The 10,644-nt window shown below is 42.2% G+C and overlaps 1 protein-coding gene across 1 annotated transcript in view; it reads left to right on the forward strand.

Annotated features, from left to right (window-relative positions):
- Positions 1 to 6,706: 6,706 nt before the first annotated feature.
- LOC102676570 overlaps positions 6,707 to 10,644 on the forward strand; it is a 117,579-nt gene continuing 113,641 nt past the window's right edge. The window contains exon 1 of the mRNA XM_031513065.1: positions 6,707 to 7,143. The gene's annotated coding sequence lies outside the window, so the exon portion shown is untranslated. The remainder of the gene's footprint in view (positions 7,144 to 10,644) is intronic.

Genomic DNA, 10,644 nt, shown 5'->3' on the forward strand with positions numbered 1-10,644 from the left:
TCCGTTCGATCGTTTCTCTCGCGGAAAAGCGGGATTCCATAGTTGATTGGAATTCATCGCACGGATAGAGATATAATTATCATTTTCAATCGGATTATTAATCGTCGTACAATTTCGTACGTGTGCAATTCAGGTAATAATCTTAGATATGCCATGATGCCATTACGGCATCACAGTGATTGCACAAACGTATTACGATATTACATCTTACATTTCGCGCGTTACGCGCGCGAGCATATACTCACGTGTGAAGTAAGAAACTTATTTGCAATCTGAGCATTTACATGTAATTAAATCGATTTAAAGCTGTTCGAAAAATTATTTCATTACACGCGTAGTATTTGACCGAATTTATTTATTTGGTAATTTTTTATAATATTCGTTAATTTCTGAAATAACGCGAGAGCGATCAACGATCCAAAGCTGGCGCATTCGCTTTTTTTCGATCGAGTTACTTCGAAAAGTGGCAAAAAGTAGCGGCCCGATTAAAACGGTAGGTGGAACGGTCAACCTGTCAAGCGTGTACCTTTTTCCACGCTTTACGTAGAAACTTCTTGGCGTAAAAACTGTTTCCATGGCGCGGAATTCGCGCTTCGGTTAACAAATTAACAAATATAAAGTGTTAAAAGTTTGTTCCCCTTACAAATTATTACCATTTATTTGGTACGTACAAAATCCCATGGAAACAAACTTTCGGGGAAATATTTCTTTACTGACACAATCATCTTTTTTTACAGATGCGGACAATTCAACAGAACGTCGTCGCCAAGAAATTAGGATCGATCACGCGCTGTTGCTCTTCCAACGGTTCATCCTTCCGTTGTATCGTAACATCGCGTTGCGTCATAAGATCCTCACCGGAAGGGGGTGACTGTCGAGAAAGGGGGAGGGATTTCCAGCAAGAAACCGCGAATATGCAAATTTCGTGACGCTTAACGAGATGCAGGAATGTGAATTCGCCGGATCGCTTTCATCGACAATGCGACGGGAATCGAGAATAAAGAGGCGTCCACGTGTTACGTGGGATCACTTTCGTTTGGACTTTCTTCGCTTCGAGACAATTTTTCCCGCCGTTGTTATTACAAACAACGATGTAAACGGCAGCTATATTCCTTGTACGGTAGAAAGTCTGAATCGAAAATCATGAGGTGAATTACGATGCCGCATGCGTGAAGCTCGTCGAGCCGAGGATCGAGAGGGACGATTGCCATTTATCGAGCTGCCGGTTCGTTAGTCCTTTTTTTTCCCCGGGATCAGAATGCGCGAGGCGAGGCGCGCGATTCGTTTAGAATGACAAATGACATTCGGTATCGAGCGGATGAGCGAATGCGTAGCACGGCTTTCGACCGAGGGACGTGATTTTAAACGGACGCGCCGCCGTTTTCTTGCTTCCCCTTTTGACACCGGCCAGATTGGGAAACGGAGGGGGAGGAAATTAAATCACAGGAGGATTGCAAAGATCACGCGTTCGATTACCATTTCTCCTCTCTGTCGCGGCGGCGGCTTCTTCTTTTTTTTCTTTTTTCGCGAGAGAGATCGCGAGATTACACCATTCTTTCGGGATAACGGGACCCGCGACCGGGGGCCCGTGCCACGTACGTACGTACGTTGCTTCCATTAAGCTTAATGAGCATCTAGCTGTAAACAGGGACTCAACACTAACGCGGTTTGTGTTCTTAATAACAGGAATCCAATTGACGAAGGTGGTGGCTGCGTTTCTGGAAACGACTCGTTTTGAGATTCCTCGGGATGATGAAACGACACGACGTACACGTGTTGAAGTATAGGAATTAGATTCCAGTGTTGGATAAGAAAAGGTGATAGAGAGTGAACGAATTCAGCCCGAGGATAGTTTAAAATTTCACCTCGCCAGGAATTCAATGGGGAAAGGTGGATAAAATATAAGTATATTAACGAGAGGAAAGAAACGATTTAAACACGAGTTTAATCGTGTTCTGGTGACTTTTATTCTTTTTTTTGTCTTTTTCTTCCAACACTGACTTGAATATTTCTATAGGAGACTGTAAAAACCGTTAGATCTGAAACAGGATCGCGTTGAGATTCGTCGAAAGTCAATCCCGGTAATGGCATCTTGGTAATATTCCTTTTCTATTCAGTTCAAAGAGACATTAATATTTCGGAAAGGGATTTCGCAGGTACACGAACAGCAGGATCCAGAAGCGCAAGATGGCCAGGATCTTTTTGCCAGGTCAGAACTTTAAGGCCCCCATTCTACGTGGCGTGGTTACATTCCCCTTGCAATTAAAGCAATTAGCGTGGCCGTACGCAAGAAAGGGTTGAAAAATCCTAGTAGGTACACGACGCTCAACATTCTCGTTTCTTCCTGTCGTTCCAGGTCCGCTATATGCTCCAAGAATCTTCTTCCCCGGCCCGAGGCAAAGAGTGGAATACTCTGTCCTTTATTTTCAGTTCAGTCGAGGAGGAGATTCTGAAGGCGTACGTATCGCGTGCCTCGGGGAAGGACGAAGCTTGGAGTGAAACAAAGGGTCCAGATGGTCGGGGGGCAGGGGAGGGAGGCACCATCTTCCTGGTTGTAATTTAAAGCAAGAGCCCACAGGCACCGACCCGTAGTCTTTCCTCGGGGATAATTTCGACCCTGCTTCGCTATACCGCGCGTATTATATATATATATATATATATATATATATCTGCCTCGCCTTTTTTCACCCTTCCCTTCCTTTCTCGTAACGTGTCTTCTACGTATATGTATATATATATATGCACGGTTTGTATACACGTGACTTTCGATATTTTCGACTGTTTCCTGACTGTTTGCAGAGACGAGGCTAAACGATGGATAAAACTAGCTGGTATATTTTCATTCGTATCCCAGAAGGCTGGAAAGAAGTTACGAGTTATTTCACCTTTAACGGATATTCCTGGAAAAAGGGATGCTTGCGTATCGATGAAAGCTTGGGAAACGAAGGTGAAGAAACTCTTTGATGTCAATCTTTCTTTCCTTTCTTTCGTTTCGATCGTGTAAACGTTATCTCGCTCGTGGCTTCGTTTCATTTTTAGAATTAAAATCGGCTCGCCCCTGCTCTTTGTGCAGAACGACGAGGAGGACGAAACGAGGTATATCATAATGGTAATACAATGTGAGGGAACGAAAGTGCCGGTCGTGAATCTCTCCGGTTGATGAGAGAGGTTGGATTGTAAATTGGCACGATAAAAGTTTCGCGTCGATGCATCGTGTGCATCCACCACGGATCGGCCGACTCTTGGAAGGAGAGTATGTAAATTCATGCAGAACGAAACTGTAATCTTTTCGAAAATGGCGTTAAATCCTTTATGACCGGACTCGACTGTATAACTACGAAATTTTACACGGAATCGGAATAACGGGGAAATTTAATGATGCCGATCGTATCGGTTTCGTGACTCGCGAAAAACGACGTTCGAACATAAAGTAGCGTCGAATTATATTTTGCGGGCAACGGACAAAAGAAGGGTCGGAAGGAAGAAGAGGATTCGAGCGCGAGGCTGGATTATCGCGCCCCTCTCCTTCCTGGGGATAATGATCTGTAGCGGCGTGGTGGAATCCGCTGAATATATATTAATGCTCGTCCTTTTTCTCCCTCCTCTCGTGTAGATAATAGCGGGGTCTCGGAGGGATTTGAGGAGCACGCAGCACGGGGGAAAGGGGAACGAGGAGGCGGAAAAACAAAAGTTGGATGGTTCGGAACACGGGAGCTCTGTCGGGCTAAACGGTTGGCCTCGGCCACGGAAAAAATTTTTAATTGCCTTGTGGCGAGAGAAATTACAGGCGGTGAGGCCGACGGGTGCAACAGGGATCCCCTTTCGGCTCTTATCTCGAATACCGTCGACGTCTAGGAGGACCACCTTTATCGGCCCGTGTGTTTACCAGGCCACAAAATATCCACCTGTTAAGCAAACGACCAGATAACCCGATTCCACGCATTCCCTCGTGCAGCCTCCTCGTTTACATTGGCGCGTAGATCCCGTGACGATAGCCGAGATACAGAGTACACTGGAGCCGCATTAAAATCTCTTTTCGTAATTTCGCTCGAGCATTCGAGGTTGGGCCACGCCAGAATTGCGACGCGCCAATATTCTTTTCACTCGCCGTTCGTTTTTCAGCCGACCAGAAATTGATGGACGTTGGATGGAGCCGGATGAGTAGAACGGGTAGATAATGATGATTATGCGCGATGCGTTGCGGCGGGAAAATGGGAATAATGAAAATACGCATGCTCAAAGTTGAAAAGGGCGATCGAACGAGATGGAATCTCTTTTCATTATCAGAAGAAGCAATAAACACGTACTTAATGTTAAGAGATTAACGCCACGTCTTCGTTTCAATGCCTTTCTCGCCAACGTTTAAATGTTTGTCATAAACAGACCGCGCTTCCGTTCCGTGACAAATAAGAGACGTTAAGGCTTTTAATAGGGTAATAACGCGACTCGACAAAGATGTAGAGACGTTGTCGGGATGAATGCTATACGCTGCAATGAGTTTTCCAGAAGCCGTTTAATTGCCACGGTCCACGTAATGGATCGTCAAAGAGATTCCTGACCGATGCATAATGTCTTTGAGCCATCTATCACCGGTTCTCGCGTATAACATGTTGTAAAGGATAGTATTATCTATAAGCAGATGGTTATTGACCATTTCGTTGCATATTCCCCTTTTGTTCTGCGATAAATTTTCAGTAACCGTATATAAGATCGTATAGTTGACTGGATCCTGAAGAAACGTTATTACGACTGGAAATAATCGTAGTCGATGCGAATTTGCCTTTGGTAAAATCAAATTTCAATGCAATTATATTAACTGCACGGCCCGTAGTTGGTTACGCATTATGGCCAATTTACCTTTTGATATTTGTGGCACAATTATTTCTGGGAAATAATATTCGTTAGAACGCTCAGTTTGACTATTAATTAGGAAAATGAACACGAAATAAGACGTTAATAAAATTGTAAAGCTGTTGTAAATTATAGTTTTTGCAATTGGTAATTGCTAACGAATTTTTCTATTTATTTCTTTGCAGATTCGCGTAAGATTGGAAAAACAAAATGATGAAGAAACATGATAATGAAGTTCATAAAAAGTTATTTTAACTTTGGTGATTTGGGAGATACATACTGGTTTACCCTTTCTTGTCTAAATGTGGCACCGACCAAACGCGTAGTCATTAAAGCCAACGATGATACAAGGCAGGCTGAGATTCACACCAGTAAAAATATTTAGGTTTTATTTCGTTCCTCTATCCCTCTGTTCGGTTGATTTATCCAGACGTTTTAAACGGTATCTTCTTTCATCTCATAGATCTATCTTTCATTTTTCTCGGCCAATAGTGTCTTCGAAAATTTATTAAACAATGTTTAATTTAGAAAAAAGAATTAACTATGATTTGTTAAAAACAAGTTGAACATTACGACTGAGGAAAATTAACACAGAACTCGATAACATTGACATTAAAAAATTAAAAATCCATCAATCATATCTCATTACTACGCTAATCGTACGCGCAATTTCAACATTTTCGCCGGAATCTTTATGGTTCATGACTCGAATGCACGTGCAATGCCTCGTGTCTTCGTCGACGTTTCACCGATAAACCAGGAGGAGGACAACGATGGCATTACGTACTTTCTATTTCCCATCGACTTTCGATGGGCAACTTGTCCACCAGGTCGAACGTCTATACCTTGTCAGGATGTGCGCTCGTTCCTCATTTCCCTTTCCCGTACAAGGAACGCCCTAAATCGGTGCGCGGAATCGGTAATAAATCGAACGTTGATCGTTCAATCCCGAGAACGTCTTGACCTTGCCTGTTCCTCAGGTCCTAGACGGCATTTAATCTGGAAGCAACGCACCGCCTCGTCTACTCTATTATTAGAGAAACGGAGAAGTATATAGCTTTATTTTGCTACCGGTTTCTTCCGATGTAATTTCGCAGCCTTCGAACCGACGCAAGTTCGTGAGGCGAATACAAAGAGTCTTCGATAGGAAGTCTCGCTAATTTTGTGGAAACGTTAACTTTCTTTGATTTTTTCCTTTTTTTTAATCAAAAAATATTATCAAGATATATTTATTCAAATAATGCATAATTCTTATAAATTAGGAAATAAACACTTATGTAACTTACGTAAGAATTAGAAATCGAATGAAAATAAGAAATGATAAAAGATAAAAAAGAACAATCAACGTCAATCTGCCAATCGAATTGAAGTAAAGTTAAAAAAATAAAATTTTAAGTCAATGCCCTTTCTTGATAAAATCATTTCCTAATCAATTTATCAAATTATAAAGTACATATTATCGATGCACTTCTACTACCAGTACCAATATTAAATTTCTGTTATATGTACAAATATTTACAGGAGCCTATATCGAGTCGAACGATCTCGGTCACACTCGTTTGGAATAGCGGGTTTTCAAAGCTACCAGAGAATTCGATTGCTTGCGTAATACTAGTCAGATGCATTCTGCGTTATCATCGAGACCGATCCCGAGGGAGGCTCTTTAATTCCAACAGGAAAACAGAAACGCTCATACGGCCTCGACCCAAGCAAAAGTTCGTCGAGGTTGCCAAGCCTGAGGCCAGCCTCCTATCATTATTTCTTTCTCTTTCGCTCTCTTTGTTCTCCCTCTCCATCCTCCATTGAAGTTCGACTCAGGAGTCGAGAAAGGTCGAAACTAGCCGGAGGTAGTCGATTGGTGTCGAACACTAGCGTCGAGAGCCGAGCGCAGAGCCTGCGCAACGAGCAGCCAGCAATCGAAGAGCATCGTCAGTCCTTCACGGTGAGCCGGTACAGTCGGTCTTCTTCGCTCGTCTCCGTTGTTTGCAACACAATCATCCTCGTAAGTGGCTGCGTTCAATTCAAATTCTTCTCTTTCTCTCTCTTTTCTGCCTTTGTTTCTTTCGTTCGATCGTGTCTAACAAAACTATCACGGTAGTGTTACATATACGGTTTGAAAAGCCCGCGCGTGCATAACCTTACCCACGCGTTCTCGCTGACGAACAATTAGTGCGTACGATTTTGTTGGTGGACAAGCTTCTCCTCGAGCTCGGGGCTGTTCTGTTTGTGGATTTCTACCCTCTGCCTCCCTGTGGATTACTCAACATCCCGCAACGGGAACTTCTCTCAAAGGTAAGAGTATTTTCATACGATTGATACTCGAAACGTGCTTCGTCGAGAATCGTTTCAATTCTGTGCATTCGAAATAACGACAAGAGAATCGTTTGTCGTTTTCTCTCGACGGTTTCGCTGTTGAAACCGTAAGTAAAATGTCGCAAGTAAAATCGTTACGTGAGATTGATCAACGAGTGTTGATGAAACGTCGTGTCCGAGAATACAGTAGGCCGGCGAAGACCTTGAATTAAACGTGTTTCGTTTCTCATCTAACCATCGCGTCGTTTCGATACGTGCGCACGTAATCGAGGTTACTAAGATCGTTTCTAAAACAGCATAATTACGACACGAACGATCTTCAATGCGACCGGTCGAGTCAGTTCTTGGCGAATCATAGAAATGAAACTTCTCGATGCAGTAATTGATCGTACGTTACGTTAGAGTTAAAATTGCGTGCTAGTTCCCCTCGTATAATTCGACTTACATCTTGAAATCATTGCTCGACGAGCATTCCGAAACCAGTTTAAACCTGATTTAAACCGATAGATTCTCACGTATGTTTTTCAAATATATGTATACACACAAATTCTTGTTCGAGGCATCGTCATTTACGTAGGAACGAATTAGATTTTCTTGGCGTAAAATAAAACGACTCGATGCGTTGCTAATGGATTAGTGATTTAGAGGCGCAGAGAAGGTTAACGCTTTTGTACGATGCCGGAAATAGAAGTTATATTTATCGATCAGTCGTGTACTAGGTATTTCGTACAGCTACGCATGCGATGGCCGATTACGGTCTGTGATCTGTAATTGATGATCGTTTAAATCGCAATGCAAGACGTTTTGGGCCTGGTTAAACGCGTAAATACTCGTCTTTTCTAAGCTCGTCGTCTTTTGTCGGATCTGTTCGAATCATACGAAATTTTCTACCGAAAGTACGTGTTGACACATAAACGACGACTTCCTTCAGATTCGAAATTATGCGAAACGTTAGACCCAGCCAAATCGCGTTCACATTACATTTAGTTCTTGGAAACTTTTCAACGAAGTATTGTTTATATTTTCCTACGGTTATCCGTGTAATTTAGACGGACAGATATGCGTAGTATTTGCACTTCGGCGGTCGATAGTATTTATTCCGTTATTTCGAGAAGGAAAACGAGGAAAATGTTTTCGGTACACGGACAGTGGTTTATTGGCGTTCGTTTCAATTCGTGTCACCTTCTATTTCATTTCCGCGATAAATTGTCCCTCCGATCATTTTCCTCTGCAGCTGTTTGAATCGACACGCGGAAGTGAGTTCTCACAACATTGTTTCGATGTTTACTTCGATTTATTACCATCTGGACAAATTTACGTTGAAAATCCTTGTTTACGATTCTGACCTGTCTCCCGGGAACAAAAAATTTTCGAGGGACAATGTCTATTGAAAATAGCAAGCGTAATTTGTGGCTATGAGTCATTTATAACCGGTGATGAAATTCTATGTTTATAGAGATAGTTGTATTCTAATTTTATACGCAGTTGGTATAAAATATAACAGGATAATTTGCTTTTCGTGCTTGAAAAACAATAGTTTAAATTTTACCTCGTGTTCGGATAGAATAAAAAATTACAAATCAAATTTGCTAATTACATTTCTATAAGATACGAATTGAAAAAAATATTCGATCCATTTTAAATTCCTCGTTGAATCAGAAATGTTACAAGCCAAAGATCAATCCTGTTATTGATTTAGTCATCGAGTATAAATTCCTCGCGTTATTTTTATCACGTACAAATTGATACAGTAGCAGACGCTCATCGATAAGTTATCGAAACGTGTTCTCGAACCTCGGTGCAATGCCCTTATGGCGTATATATTTAAATTCATCCGTTTATCGGTGTTAAACAAAACCGCACAACAGTTACTTATTTGACCGAGTCTAGTCCACTTGTTGGACACGAGTGTCGCGTAGTAAACACGATTCGAATCGTCTCACGAATCCATCCTCATGGGAGGCAAGCGTCTAAAACTAGTAAAATGAAACTTTGTGAAAACTCTCGGCGAATGATTCAGAAGATGTTTCGTAGGGCACCCCGCGTAGTCACCCTCTGACTAATCCGCAAATAAAACGCGAGAAACATCCCTGCATCCACCACCAATTAAAAGCCTTGCCAGTTTGTCGGATCATTCGTAAATCATAATGCGTTCGAACGTTCCTTGCGAACTATAAATTTTAACTCGGTCGGATACACATTTTTAATATATTTCGAAATTATCTGATCGTTCGACTGTAGGAAGATTTACGATGAAGATCCGTATATGCTGTGCTCGATGCAGGCGAATAATGTTTTTGCCAATATATTTTCTGCGGACGTTGCGACCGGTTTGAAATTTCCTAGTTTAAAAATGGATCGTGACTAGCCTGTGGAAATAATTATTTAACCGAGAGACTCGGTCGAGATACCGTTCGAGATCGACTAATTTTAACCGGGGTACCGGCATTTTTTAATCGTCATTCCGTACCGATTCATTGGCAATCTTGCAATCAGATTGCGGTTTTCAGGCAGGGAAAACGTTGTCTCTCATTAAACTTTAATCCAACGAAACGCTTTTGTAATCTGCTGGCCTGGGTCGTGAATATTCCTCGGAATCGGAATAATACCGTTCGTCGGTCGCGAGCGATAGATTCGATGCAAGTGTTATGTAAAATCTTGCAAATCCTCGTTTGTTTTTCAAACTTGTCGAACGAAATTAACTTTCTTCCGCACATCCTGCCACGATGCACGCACGTTTCATTGATCCAAGTCTTATAATTAATTCTTCCGTCCTGTTACGGTTAATTTACGTTAGATAATTATTTCGTTACTTCGACACGCGTACATTCCTTCGTACAACATTCGAAAACAACGAAAATATTGCAAAAATAATAATTCTATTTGGCATCGACCGTTTAGCAAGAAACTTAATTTACGATTATCGATAAAACCGTTCGATCGTTTGCAAATGCACAGGAATACACGCAAGAATGTTGCAGAGCATACTTCTCTATTAACTAACCCTCTCTCATAATACATAAATTCACAACTGTCTTCCCTCGTATATACCGATCTTTAGAAAAAAAAAAGAAAAAAGAAAAGAAATTTCTCCTACTATCAAACTCGCGTTTATCTTCCCCGAAAAACAACCTTCCCCACTATTCTTCCACGGCTACAAACCATGAAGCGTTCCGGTGCACCCGGCGCAGGATAATAAAGAACGGTTCTCCCCGGGTTGGCCGGGAACAAACGGACGGCTTCCCCCGACGAATTTCACTTGCGAATAATTTAAAAACTCGGCGTGGCCCGCCTCGTAAATCGCACGTTGGGAGGGGAGTTGGTTCGATCGAAAAAGCGGAAAGTGGAGGCGGAAGCGAGGGGGAGGCGAAAAAAACACGAGCGCGGGGGTTCTCGAAACGCGACGAAGATCGGTGTACCGTTGTCGCCGTCGTCGTCTTCGTCTTCGTCGTCGTCGTCGTCGTCGTCGTCGGTCGATGC

The sequence above is a fragment of the Apis dorsata genome, unplaced genomic scaffold, assembly GCF_000469605.1.
Source record: "Apis dorsata unplaced genomic scaffold, Apis dorsata 1.3 scaffold_573, whole genome shotgun sequence".
Lineage (NCBI taxonomy): Eukaryota > Metazoa > Arthropoda > Insecta > Hymenoptera > Apidae > Apis > Apis dorsata.